Below are 11,929 nucleotides of genomic sequence, written 5' to 3'. Positions count from 1 at the left end.
TTTTATATATTATATATATATATATATATATATTATAATATATTATATATTATATATATATATATATTATATATTATATATATATATGTACCTCTTAAACTAATTAACCAACTTTTAAAGGTTTGATTTGACCTAAGAAAGTTTAAAAGTATGATTGGAACTTAATTTCCTAATTTTTACATGGTTATATCATTATGCCACTTTAGCAAATCATGTTAATATATTTATTATGATAAATCAGCATGTCATGTGATATAAAATGATATATGTCATTTTAATTAATTTTAATTAATCAATCGATAATTATAATAATAGTAAACCTCGTGTGTGCTTACCTATAGGCATCACAACATCATGATAATGTTTTTTAATTGAGTTGATTCATGGAGAATTTTTGGGTAGTTATCAAGTTAAGATAAGGAAAGAGGGTAGACCTTGCTTGTAAGGGATATGGTTGTAATTAGGTGAATGCTACTTTTATCATCCATCCTCTCTACCTTTGATGATACCCAATCAAATATATTTTCATTTTTTTTTAAAATTGTTCATTATAAATATTTATTTAATTTAAAATAAAAATATAAAAATTGATTGAATATAATATGAAAGAATAATGAGTGATTTGAATGTTCTTAAATAGTTTATGGTATATTTTTTTCACTTAATGGAATTTAATTGCCTGGCTCTCGAAGAGAAATTTAATTATTGCTGCCAAGTAATGTGAAAAAGGTCAGTACGCAAGGGGGCCAATATCCCTAGAGCCATGGCATGATATCTGGGAAATAACAGATACTACAAAACATAACGGTAAGCCTTTTCTTTTAGTTGAAAAATACAAAAAAAGACTGTTTTTTTCACATGTAAAGCTTATTCAAAGTCATTGTCACAGGGGAGAAAATATAAATGCATGCATGGCCCCATCCACGTGTGCTAAATTCCATTTGTCACCTTCTTTATTTCTATCTTCCTCACTAGCTTTATAGCTAGGAGTCTTTAGGGTTTAATTTTTTCAAAGATTTTGCCATGTGCCTAGCCTCTTTTGGGGCCTTAAAGCAAAGTTTTCAGCCGTAATTTCCTGGAGATTGGTCTATGCTTATCTATTCCTGGCATTTTTGTGTAGGTAAGCTTGATGATATATATCATATTATAGCCTTTTATATATATATACACGTACGCTTTACATACATAATAACAGCAGACAAAAGGAAAGAGAAACTTATAGATAAGATATAAATGCATACATCATGGGGCGTTGCATTGCATGATATATATGCCATGGGTCACGTCTCTCCTTACATCGATAGATTCATATATAGAAAACTTACAAAGGCAGAAAAAGCTCTAATCTTCAACTTCTTACTTGTTATATTCACCAAAAATCTAATTCTTTCGCCTCCACCATACATACGCTTCAAAGTGATCTAATTCTTCACATGACTATACGTTAATTAGGATACAGATTAAGACTTGTATGTGATCTTTTGGGTTATGCATGCATGACGTTTGCATTCACTTTCTTTCATTTTTTGCATTCACTTTATTCTATTTTTATTCTTTTATTACATTCAATCAAGCCTTTATACACTTTTATTTAGAGTCAAATAAGCTTTTATGATTGATAGTTGACTGATTGTTATTAATCAAAATACCATTTATCAATTTTATGTCATGTAGCATTGATATGACATAATAAATGATAATGTGACATGTTGGTGTAGTATGATGGCATAATCATGTAGCATTTTTCACTTTCCATATTAATGTTATGTCAACATCACATGGATATGAAATGACAAGTAACATTTTGATTAATGATAATTAATTAACCAATAGTTATAAGTGCTTAATTGATTTAAAATAAAAATATAAGAATTTAATTGAAAAATTGTTCACAAATTGCCGAATGATATGCTACATATGTACTTTGTTTCCATGCAAGTCAAAATGTGAATAAACTTCACTTTGTGTGAAATGTCTAATCAAATTTGAAATGAAGTAATTGTGAGTAAGGAAATGTGTGATACATTTCTATCGACTCGAGGATGGATAATGAGGTTTACAATAATTGGATAAACTTAAAAAAATAACAAAATACTTATATAAAAAAATAAAAATTTAAAAGAAAAATAAAAATGATAAATAAAAAAAGAAAAAGGATGAATGGAATTTTTTGGGATAAGGATCGATGCAGACCAATTCTAATCCTGATTGAAAATCAAGTTTGAAAAAACAATACAAAATAAACCAAAAAACAAGAAAAAGAATTTAACAAAGAATCAAACACATTGGATATAAATGTACCCAAGCATTAGCATCAAGGGATCAGAGTGGAGAAAAATTTAGAGAGAAATCAGCAAAAGGATAGGGTTCTTGAGCTTTTGAATCCTTAAGTTTAGATTAGGAGAATTGGGGTTGTTTCTAAGAAAACTACTCTAATTAAAGAGAAAAAAGGTCGAGAAGAGTTTTTTGGTAAGATTTGGTACGATTCCAGCACTGGCATATAGTGACCGACAATAGGGCGTGTAGCGACAGATGATATTTCAACAAATAGAATTTGGAAAAAAAAAAGAAGGAAGGATTTCTAGAGAGATAAAAGGTCAAGTTAGAGAGAAAGTGAAGAAGTTAGAAATAAAAACAAGAAGAGAAGAAAAGGTTTAATACAAGAAGCAAAACTATGCCATTTTGCAAATGAGAGAGACTAAACATCTTGCTTAAAACTATGATATCCAACATCTTACATCTGATGTGAATGTGATTGTTAAGACCTATATAACAATCCAAGTCCACCACTATTAGCAACTTGAGCTTAAGCTTTTGAGGGCCACGGGGTTTAGGCTCAAAAAGCTGTTGAGTCAGTGATTGGACTTAGGTCGTTACAAATGGTATCAAAGCTTGCACCAATTCGATGTGAACTTTCACATTGCTCTGGTGAGATCTTGGTTCTGTGGATGTGATGTGTGACCTTGATGAGGACATCAAGGATTTGAGTGGGTGGGATTATGATATCCAACATCTCATATCTGATGTGAATGTAATTGTTAAGATTTATACAACAATCTAAATCTACCACTATTAGCAACTTTAGCTTAAGTTTTTTAGGACCATGTGGTTTAGGTCCAAAAAGTTACTAGGCCAGTGGTTGAACTTGAATCGTTACAAATGGTATCATAGTATGCACCAGTCTGATGTGAACTTTCACATTGCCCTGGTGAGATTTTGATCCCGTGGATGTGATGTGTGGCCTTAATGAAGACATCAAGGATTTAAGTGGATGAGATTGTGATATCCAACATCCCACATTTGATGTGAATGTGATTGTTAAGACCTATACAACAATCCAAGTCCACCACTACTAGTAACTTGAACTTAAGCTTTTGAGGGCTGCATGGTTTAGGCCCAAAAAGCTACTAGGTCATTGGTTGGACTTGGGTCGTTACAAAAACGACGTCGTTTGGTGAACTAGGTTTGACAAATTGGATCCACAACCCATGCCTAAACCGAGATTGGTTCATAAGGCTCATTAGTTTGAGCTCTCTTTTCTTTTGGGTACTAAAACCCAACAAGGGAAGTTATGATATTGCCTTTTTTCTTTTTCTTTAAGATGCCTTGATTTTTTTAAAAGATGATTTAATTATAAATGAATAATGTGAGGACTTTAATTTGAGAACATATTTTAGGAATCATGAAAATAATTGATTAAAAAACAATGATTATTTAAATATAAATTTTTTAAAATGAGATTTTTAAAAAAAGTTAAGTGGTAACTTCTTTAAATTTCTCAAAGTAAAAGTAACTTGTGAGACCTTGTCATATGTGTTAAGTACAAAATAAAAACGTTTTTTAACAACTATTACATGCTAAGATTGGGCATCTTTAATTAAACTCGATGATCTTTCATAAAGTTGAAGACATCTTTTTTTCTCTTTAAACATTAGGCAGGAAGATTATTCCATGCACATATCCACATACATTGGTGAGTTTCACTGATTTAATGTCAAAGCTTCGAATGATTTGAATGATCAATGAATTTTTAAGAAAATCATCTCACATTCTATTATAAGTCTCGTTTTTAACGAGTTTCATAGCAAAAATGCACACTTTGATGTTTCAGTGGAAATTAGAAGAGTCAAGACAAGTTGGATCAATCTGTAATAAGGAAGTAAACTTTTGATATTATTGTCTTCTTCAATATTTGACATAGCACAGAAAGCCTAGATACATTTTTCAAAGCCTGATTATAAAGAATGTCAAGCTTGAATAGATTCAATTGATAGTTTAGATGTATTTTATTATGCTCACTAATATAATTAGGGTAATATTTATTTGTAAAGTTGCAAATACTTTCAACATCAAACGATTTAAAATCATTCTAAATGTTAAAAGATATGTCAAGAGTGAGTAACTCCACCACATTCTCATTAAATTTAGAATCCAATTCTTGCAAGAATGAGTCAATAGCAATCAAAAACTAATCAACTAGACAATGATGCTCAATTGTGGCATGATCCTTTTAAGGACGACCTTTACCTAATTTATATCTAGCCCTCATGTCAAGAATCTCAATTTCATATTTCTCACAAAACTTCTTCACAAACCTTCTTCAAGGAGGAAGCAATCCCCAAATAAAAAATTTAATTGTTCACAAAAATCTAAGCAAAAAAAAAAACACAAATAATTTGAAAGAAAACAATCAAACAATTCCTAAATAAATAAGTAATAACTAACTTTAGGTACTTAATCGAATCCTTGTTTTTTTGCTTTAAAAAAAATTAATTGCTAAGACTATAAACCCTAAATCAAAATCACCAGGTAAAAATTATTAATAAAGAAAAAATTTAAAATTGAAAATATTAAAAATAAAATAACAGTAAATAAACCAAACTTACCAATTATTATGGTATGAAAATTGAGTTACTAACTAGAGATTTTCTATATAGAGAATGCTCATGGCAAGCAAAAAAGTGTAAGCAAAAAAAAAAAGGACTTTTTGTTTCTATTTGGTAAAAAGAAAAGAGAACAAAAGGTGGTGGTTGTGAAAAAAAAACTTTTTGTTTCTATTTGGTAAAAAGAAAAGAGACAATAGGTGGTGGTTGTGAGATTTTGGAGAAATAAGGGTTTGGGAATAATTTTATTACATTTTTTTAGTCCTAAGTCTATTAAAATTAGTTGTTAACTAATTGTTGTGGGACATCTCACCAAACGAAAAATTATTGTAAGAACAAAATTATAAAATTCCAAAAAATAAAGATATGTTATAAAAATTTTAAAATTTTTGTAAAGGTAAAATTATAAAATTTCAAAAAAATAAAGGTATATTATAAAATTTTAAATTTTCAGGGGGGGTTCCCTTTCACCTCTGACTTAGGTGGTTAATCACACATAAACAAGAAAGATTAATGGCGACTCTTTTTAAATGGAATGGTTGAGTTTTAAGACTCACACATTTTGACAGCTTGGCGACTCCATTGAGGACTTTTCAAGAATCAGGCCAATAGTTAGTCATGTGTTGTCTTAAAAGCATTGCAATTTTCAATAGTTCAATTTTTAGGTTTATTTTCCTTTTTGTTTTCTTTCTTTATTTATAATATACTCTTTCATACACTCACTACAAATTCATGTATAAGCCTTTTACCTAGGCTTGTTCATTTTAGGACAAAGTAAAGTACCCTACTTTCATGAGGTAATAACTTTTGTGTGAGCACGTAAAATACTTCCACTCAGATTGAACCATTTTCATTAGTAGCCTCTAGTGGATGACAAAGAGGAACAATTTGAGAATCTTTAGCTTTGTGTCAAATCCAAGCTCAACATATAATGAAACTTAAGGACCCAACCTTAGGTGAAGCCTTCTTGTCTTATCATGTAGAAAGATATTTGAGAATAGGTACACATAAAAAATAACTCTCATATTTTTACTTAATTGCTACATGCACTAACTTACTCTCTTCAGTTTCGCATCCATGCATCATAATCATGAACAAGATTCATTTTTACCGATTCAACAAGAGGTTTATAAGTTGAAAGAAGTCAAGGAAAAGCCCCTCATCAATGCATTGGAAGGATTTTGAGAATTAAAGGTCCTCAAAATAGCTCGACCCCCAAACCACCTGTTTGTTGCCCTTACAATACTCGATTACAAACCAAGATCATTGAAAACGAACAAGTTATGCAAATGGACGAAATAGAGAAGATTCAAGAAGAGATAAAAGGAATAGTTAGCTAAGATGATGAAATTGATGATGAATATTAGTAAAGGAAAAGAAGTGGTTGAAAAACTTGCCAACCTAACAAGCCAACATTCTTCAAGCAAAAATGATCCATATTCGATCCACCTTAAAACCAACCACAAACATCTCAAAGGCAATACCAGATCCCCATACCACATATGGGAGGATATTTTTACAATGGTGGACAATTGTTGACACAATGAGCCACCACTAATATGAACCTTGCTAATTCAATTACAATTTTAGATTTAAATTAGACCTTGCATTTTGGATACGACATGAGAAAACACAGAGTTAAATAGGTTTAAGTTCAATGTTATCGTGTTAAGTGTCTTAACCATGTCAAACACAATTAACACATTTAAAACACGTTAATTTAATGGTGTTATCATGTTTAAACGTGTATAAGTGACAAGTTTAATATTAATGATGGATTTTATTAGTAAGATAATGAATTTTATGTATGTTATTTATATTAAATTTTATTATATTTGATGTTCCTATTATTTTGTTATAATTGTTTTTTTAATTATTGAATTTAAATTTGAATAATAAAATTATATTTAATTGTAAATATTTTAAGTTAATCGTGTTAGGAAACAATTATGTTAATCGTTTAATCGTGTTTATTAATCGTGTCGTGTCGTATAAAAAATCTTGATACATTTAATCAACATATTAATGTGTCGTGTCATGTTACATAATTATTAAAATATATTTGTGTACATGTTTCAGATATTGATATGAATAATTATTTCATGTCTTAATTTTATCAACACGATTGAGACATGAAAATACGAATTACTAGGTCTAATTGAAATGATCAAAGAGAACAAGAAAAATTGAATAGAGGTATCTCCAATGTTATACATAATCTAGGAGCATAGAAAAAAATTGACCTCTTAGAGGAACGACTGCACGCTACAGAAGGAACAATTGTTTTAGGTCCCATCGATGCATCAAAGTATGAGCAACCACTTTACAACAATACATGGTGACATATGCCATTGGGCATTTGGTTCCATCATACTTCTCGAAGTTTGGAACCTTGAATTTGGGAAGGATAACTAGTCAAATCTTCCAGGTAATTATTTTCAAAACCTTTGCATACACTTTCAAATACTATAGGTAACAATATTCAAATTCTTCAAGTAATCATCTTCAAAACCTCTAGGTATAAATTTTCAAGTCTTTCAGGAAAATATCTTCAAATCTTTCAATTAATCATGTTCAAATCCTTCAGATAATAATCTTCAAATCCTTTGAATAATCATCTTCAAAACCTTCAGGTAAAGTCTTTTAAATCCTCTAGGTATATATTCAAATCATCCAGGTAATCATCTTAAAAACCTCCGATTAACCATTTCCAAATCCTCCAAGTAACATATCCATTTTTTTTGCTCGACCAAACTAAGTATTTATTTATATAAATTACTAGGTTACAGTGAGTGAAAGTCATAAGACTATCTAGCAAAAGGAACGCTTGACTTACAATAATTGCACAAAACACTACCTAGATACAATAAAAAATAAGTATCTAAGACAAATACAACCATGGAAACTTAGTACACCTGATGCACACCATTTGATCCCTTTAAACTGCCCATGGATGCACACCAAGTTCCAATCCCTCTTAACTATTCTATCAAAATTACTAGTCAATTTGTTTTCCTGTAGTAGCACCATGTCAGCCTCAGCCCAAGTCATTCTCAATCATATGCTCAATTCTAGTCAGAATTTCTTTTTCAGAGCAATTTGCAGAAAGCCCTAGCTGTATATCCATACGCCATATCTCTTGGGCTTTGCATTTTATCACATCGTTGCCATTGACAAAGTCTCTATCAGAAATGGAGGCATTAACGATAAGGCTGTTGGAGTTTGATTTCTTGGTGAGGCCCATTATACCTTTTTCTCTTAATTTTTTAAACTTCATTACTCTTTTAATTAAACCGACTAATCTGATTTGTGAAGTATCTTCCTCCCCTACCAAACCAGTTAGGCGATATTGCTCACTAAGAGGCATTATGTTTAATTCAAACCCCATATTCCACACATTGTCATCTTTTTTCTTAATTATTGCTTTCATATTCTGAAAATCACCTTCTACCAATGAATCTATGGCAGTTTCCACCATAGCTACCTCAGGACTTTGTAAGATTTTCCTACCTCTTCCTTTTCTTCCTTTCTTTTTCAACTTTTTACCTCCTCTTTAAGGTTTACCTTTTTTACCATTGATTAATTTCTCAATTTACCCAACACTCAAGGACTTTTATGGTAATGGGGTATCATATTCCCCTTTTACATATGATGAAAACTCTTGAAAATCCTTGTGCAACTCAAAATCTCACTCATTACTCGCTACTAAATCATCCTCGTTGTTAATTTCTAGTGATCCATCACTTATACCAATTGACACCAAATCTCTTGTTTTTAGGTTTAGTTGATCCGAACTCTACCGATTTTGTTTTAACATCGATAGCTAAAGGATTGCCCAGATTAGTTAAAATTAACCCATCACCAACTTGTTCTTTTTTTAGGCTAAGAACCAAGTCAATTGATTGCAGCTGTTGGCTTACTTCTACTAAAGGCCCATCATTCCCAATATCTTTTGTCAAAGTGGGGTTAGAGCTGCGTAACCCACCTGCATGTTCAGCTGCTGTTAGTGGACCCAACATTCGTTGATCATCATGGCCTTTTACTAGCAATAACCCATTTTGTAGCCCCTCACCATCTTCCCCAGCTTGCACTAAATCACCTATCATTCGTTTATGCACCTTTGTGACACGCTGATACAATGTGCTCCTTACACCCACCTCCATGACTTCGTGAGTCTTGACTCCTCATTATTCTTTGACTTATTTTTCCATTTATTAGAGGAAATTGCTACTAGAAATTTAATAGCTACCTTAAGGTAGATTTCATTCACCCACACCACAAAGCTTCTATTACCAATCATGAGGTTTAACTCTTTTTCAATTTTACCTTTTTTATGATTTTGATTTCCCTATAAGCTCTTTCAAACATCATAAACCTGGAACTCTCTTTCCTAATTGTGACAAATCACCAAACATACCAGCTATTGTTTTGAACGTAGATAGAGCCCAAGCATGAATAGGTATGCTTGTGACTGTCACCCAACACCTTCTCTTTCCATTGTCAATCCCCTCATCCAAATCCTCAAATTTAGAGAACCATTTCTTTAAGGCCTTTCACCCACTGGCCCTATATGAAATGAGAAATGTATCCCCTAACATCTTACGTAACTTTACATCCATAATTCCATTCCTTCGCAACCTTGACACAATGGAATCTGGGTCCTTATCTCCCTTACAAAGACCTACCACCGAATCTTGAAGCCAAGGAAGAATTTTATTATTCACTTGGCAAACACACTTCCTGATGGTTTTATCTTCCATGTTATGACTTTTCTTAATACGACCAATGACACCGTTGGGATCTTTGTTTTCCACTATAGTCCCCACGTTTGTTTTTCCAATCGCCTGAGCTTCGTCCAATATGCTTGCTTGGCTTGGATTCTCATGTTGTGTAGGTTGTCTGCTTTTCTTTTTCCAGAAAGAAGTCATAGGTTTATATTTTGCATGATTAACAATCAATCGTTATTCATAAACCACGATCTGTTCAACCTCGCAATAGCCACCCTTGCTGCCACTTTATCCCTAAAACGAAGGAAACCAAACACTCTCTTGTCAATAATCTGTTTTTTGGGTAGAAAAGCATCCATAACATTCCTGAACCTATTGCCTATTTTTATCAACCATGGCTTGACATCCTTTTAGCCAAATTGGAAAGGAAAATTGTGAATACTCCATCCCTATGTCAATCATCTCTTTGGAATCGCGTATTTTTGCACTATAGAGCTCGTGCCGTCATCTATCCCTTAGGTAGACTAACTAATTATATCCAGCATTATTTAATTTTCAAAGTTGTTGAGCCTAGTCAAGAAAAGCACTATTTAATTTTTAAAAGTCATCAAGCCTTATTAGGAGGAGTACTCTTTAATTTTCAAAGTCCCTGAGCCTCATTGGAAGAGCATTTTTCCTTAAGTTGATAGATTCGGCCAAAATGGTGTATATGTCTTTGCATAATTTTTTATTCTCAAGAAATGTGCAAAAAAGAACAATTGTAGACACCTCATTTTGTCTAAGATTTTACTAAAAAATAAAAAACAACAAAATATTAAAATTGAAAAAATAAAAAATTTAAAAAAAATCATAAATTAAAAAAAAAAAAAGGATGAACATAAAATTTAGGATGAGGTTTGATGCAAACTAATTCTAATCCCGATTGAAAACCAAGTTTGAAAAAAACGATTCAAAATAAACCAAAAAACAAGAAAAAGAATTTAACAAAGAATCGAATATATAAAGTATAAATATACCTAAGCATCAATGCCAAAAGATTAGAGTGGAGAAAAAATTTAGAGAGAAATCGACAAAAGGTTAGGGTTCTTGAGCTTTTGAATCTTCAAGTTTAGATCTAGGAGAATCGAGGTTGTTTTCGAAAAAACTACTTCAATTAAAGGGAAAAGAAGGCCGATAAGAGTTTTCTAGTAAGATTTAGTACCATTTTAGCACCAACATATGACAACCACTGACAATAAAAAGCAGGGCGTACAGTGGTCGATGATATTCTGGCAACTGAAATCTGGAAAAAAAAAGAAGAAGGATTTCTAGAGAGATAAATGGCCATGTTAGAGAAAATGTGAAGAAGTCAAAAATAAGGAAAAAAAGAGAAGAAAAGGTTTTATACAAGAAGCAAAACTAAGTCATTTGGCAAAGTGAGAAGTGAGAGGGACTAAACATCTTCCTTAAAACGACATGGTTTGGTGAGCTAAGTTTGGCAAATTGGATTCACAACTCGCACCTTAACCTAGCTTAGTTCGTAAGACTCATTAGTTTGAGCTCTCTTTTCTTTTGGGTACTAAAGCCCAATAAGGTAAGTTTTGATGCTTTTTTTTTTCTTTTCTTTAAGATGTTTTGATTTTTTTAAAAGATGATTTAATTATAAATGAATAATGTAGGGATTTTAATTTGAGAACATATTTTAGGAGTCATGAAAATAAATTAATTAAAAAACAATGATTATTTAAATATAAATTTTTTAAAATGAGATTTTTAAAGAAAGTTAAGTGGGAACTTCTTTAAATTTTTCAGAGTAAAAGTAATTTATGGGACTTTACTATAAGTGCATAATCTCATAAATTATTTTTATAGAAGAGGTTTATTTTTAAATAATTATTAAAACATAAAATAATAATAGAGCCACAATATTAATGTGTTCTATAAATTTAATAAAAACATAAACAAATAAAAATTCTCCGGTGATTGAATTTCAATAATGTTATAAGCGATAATTTCTTGAAAATATCTAAATGAGAGATTTTTCTTGAATTTTGCTATAAGTGTTGGAGTTTTCAAGGAATAAATATTTCAATATCAAAAAGTTTTTTTTTTATTTCAAAAAAATAAAACAACAAAAAAATTGAACACAAAATAGACAAATAGGTGAATAAAATAAAATTAATTAAACATTGAATTTAATAAGACTAAAAGATGAGACATAATTAATTAGGTACCAATTAAATGGACGTTGTAAGGGTGCTAATACCTTCCTTACATGTAATTGTATTCTCGAAACTAAATTTGTTTTGTAGACCGAAACTAATTCTTTTTAATGAACTT

This window comes from Theobroma cacao, chromosome 4 (genome assembly GCF_000208745.1).
Source record: "Theobroma cacao cultivar B97-61/B2 chromosome 4, Criollo_cocoa_genome_V2, whole genome shotgun sequence".
Taxonomy (NCBI): Eukaryota; Viridiplantae; Streptophyta; class Magnoliopsida; order Malvales; family Malvaceae; genus Theobroma; species Theobroma cacao.
This window is presented reverse-complemented; position numbering follows the sequence as displayed.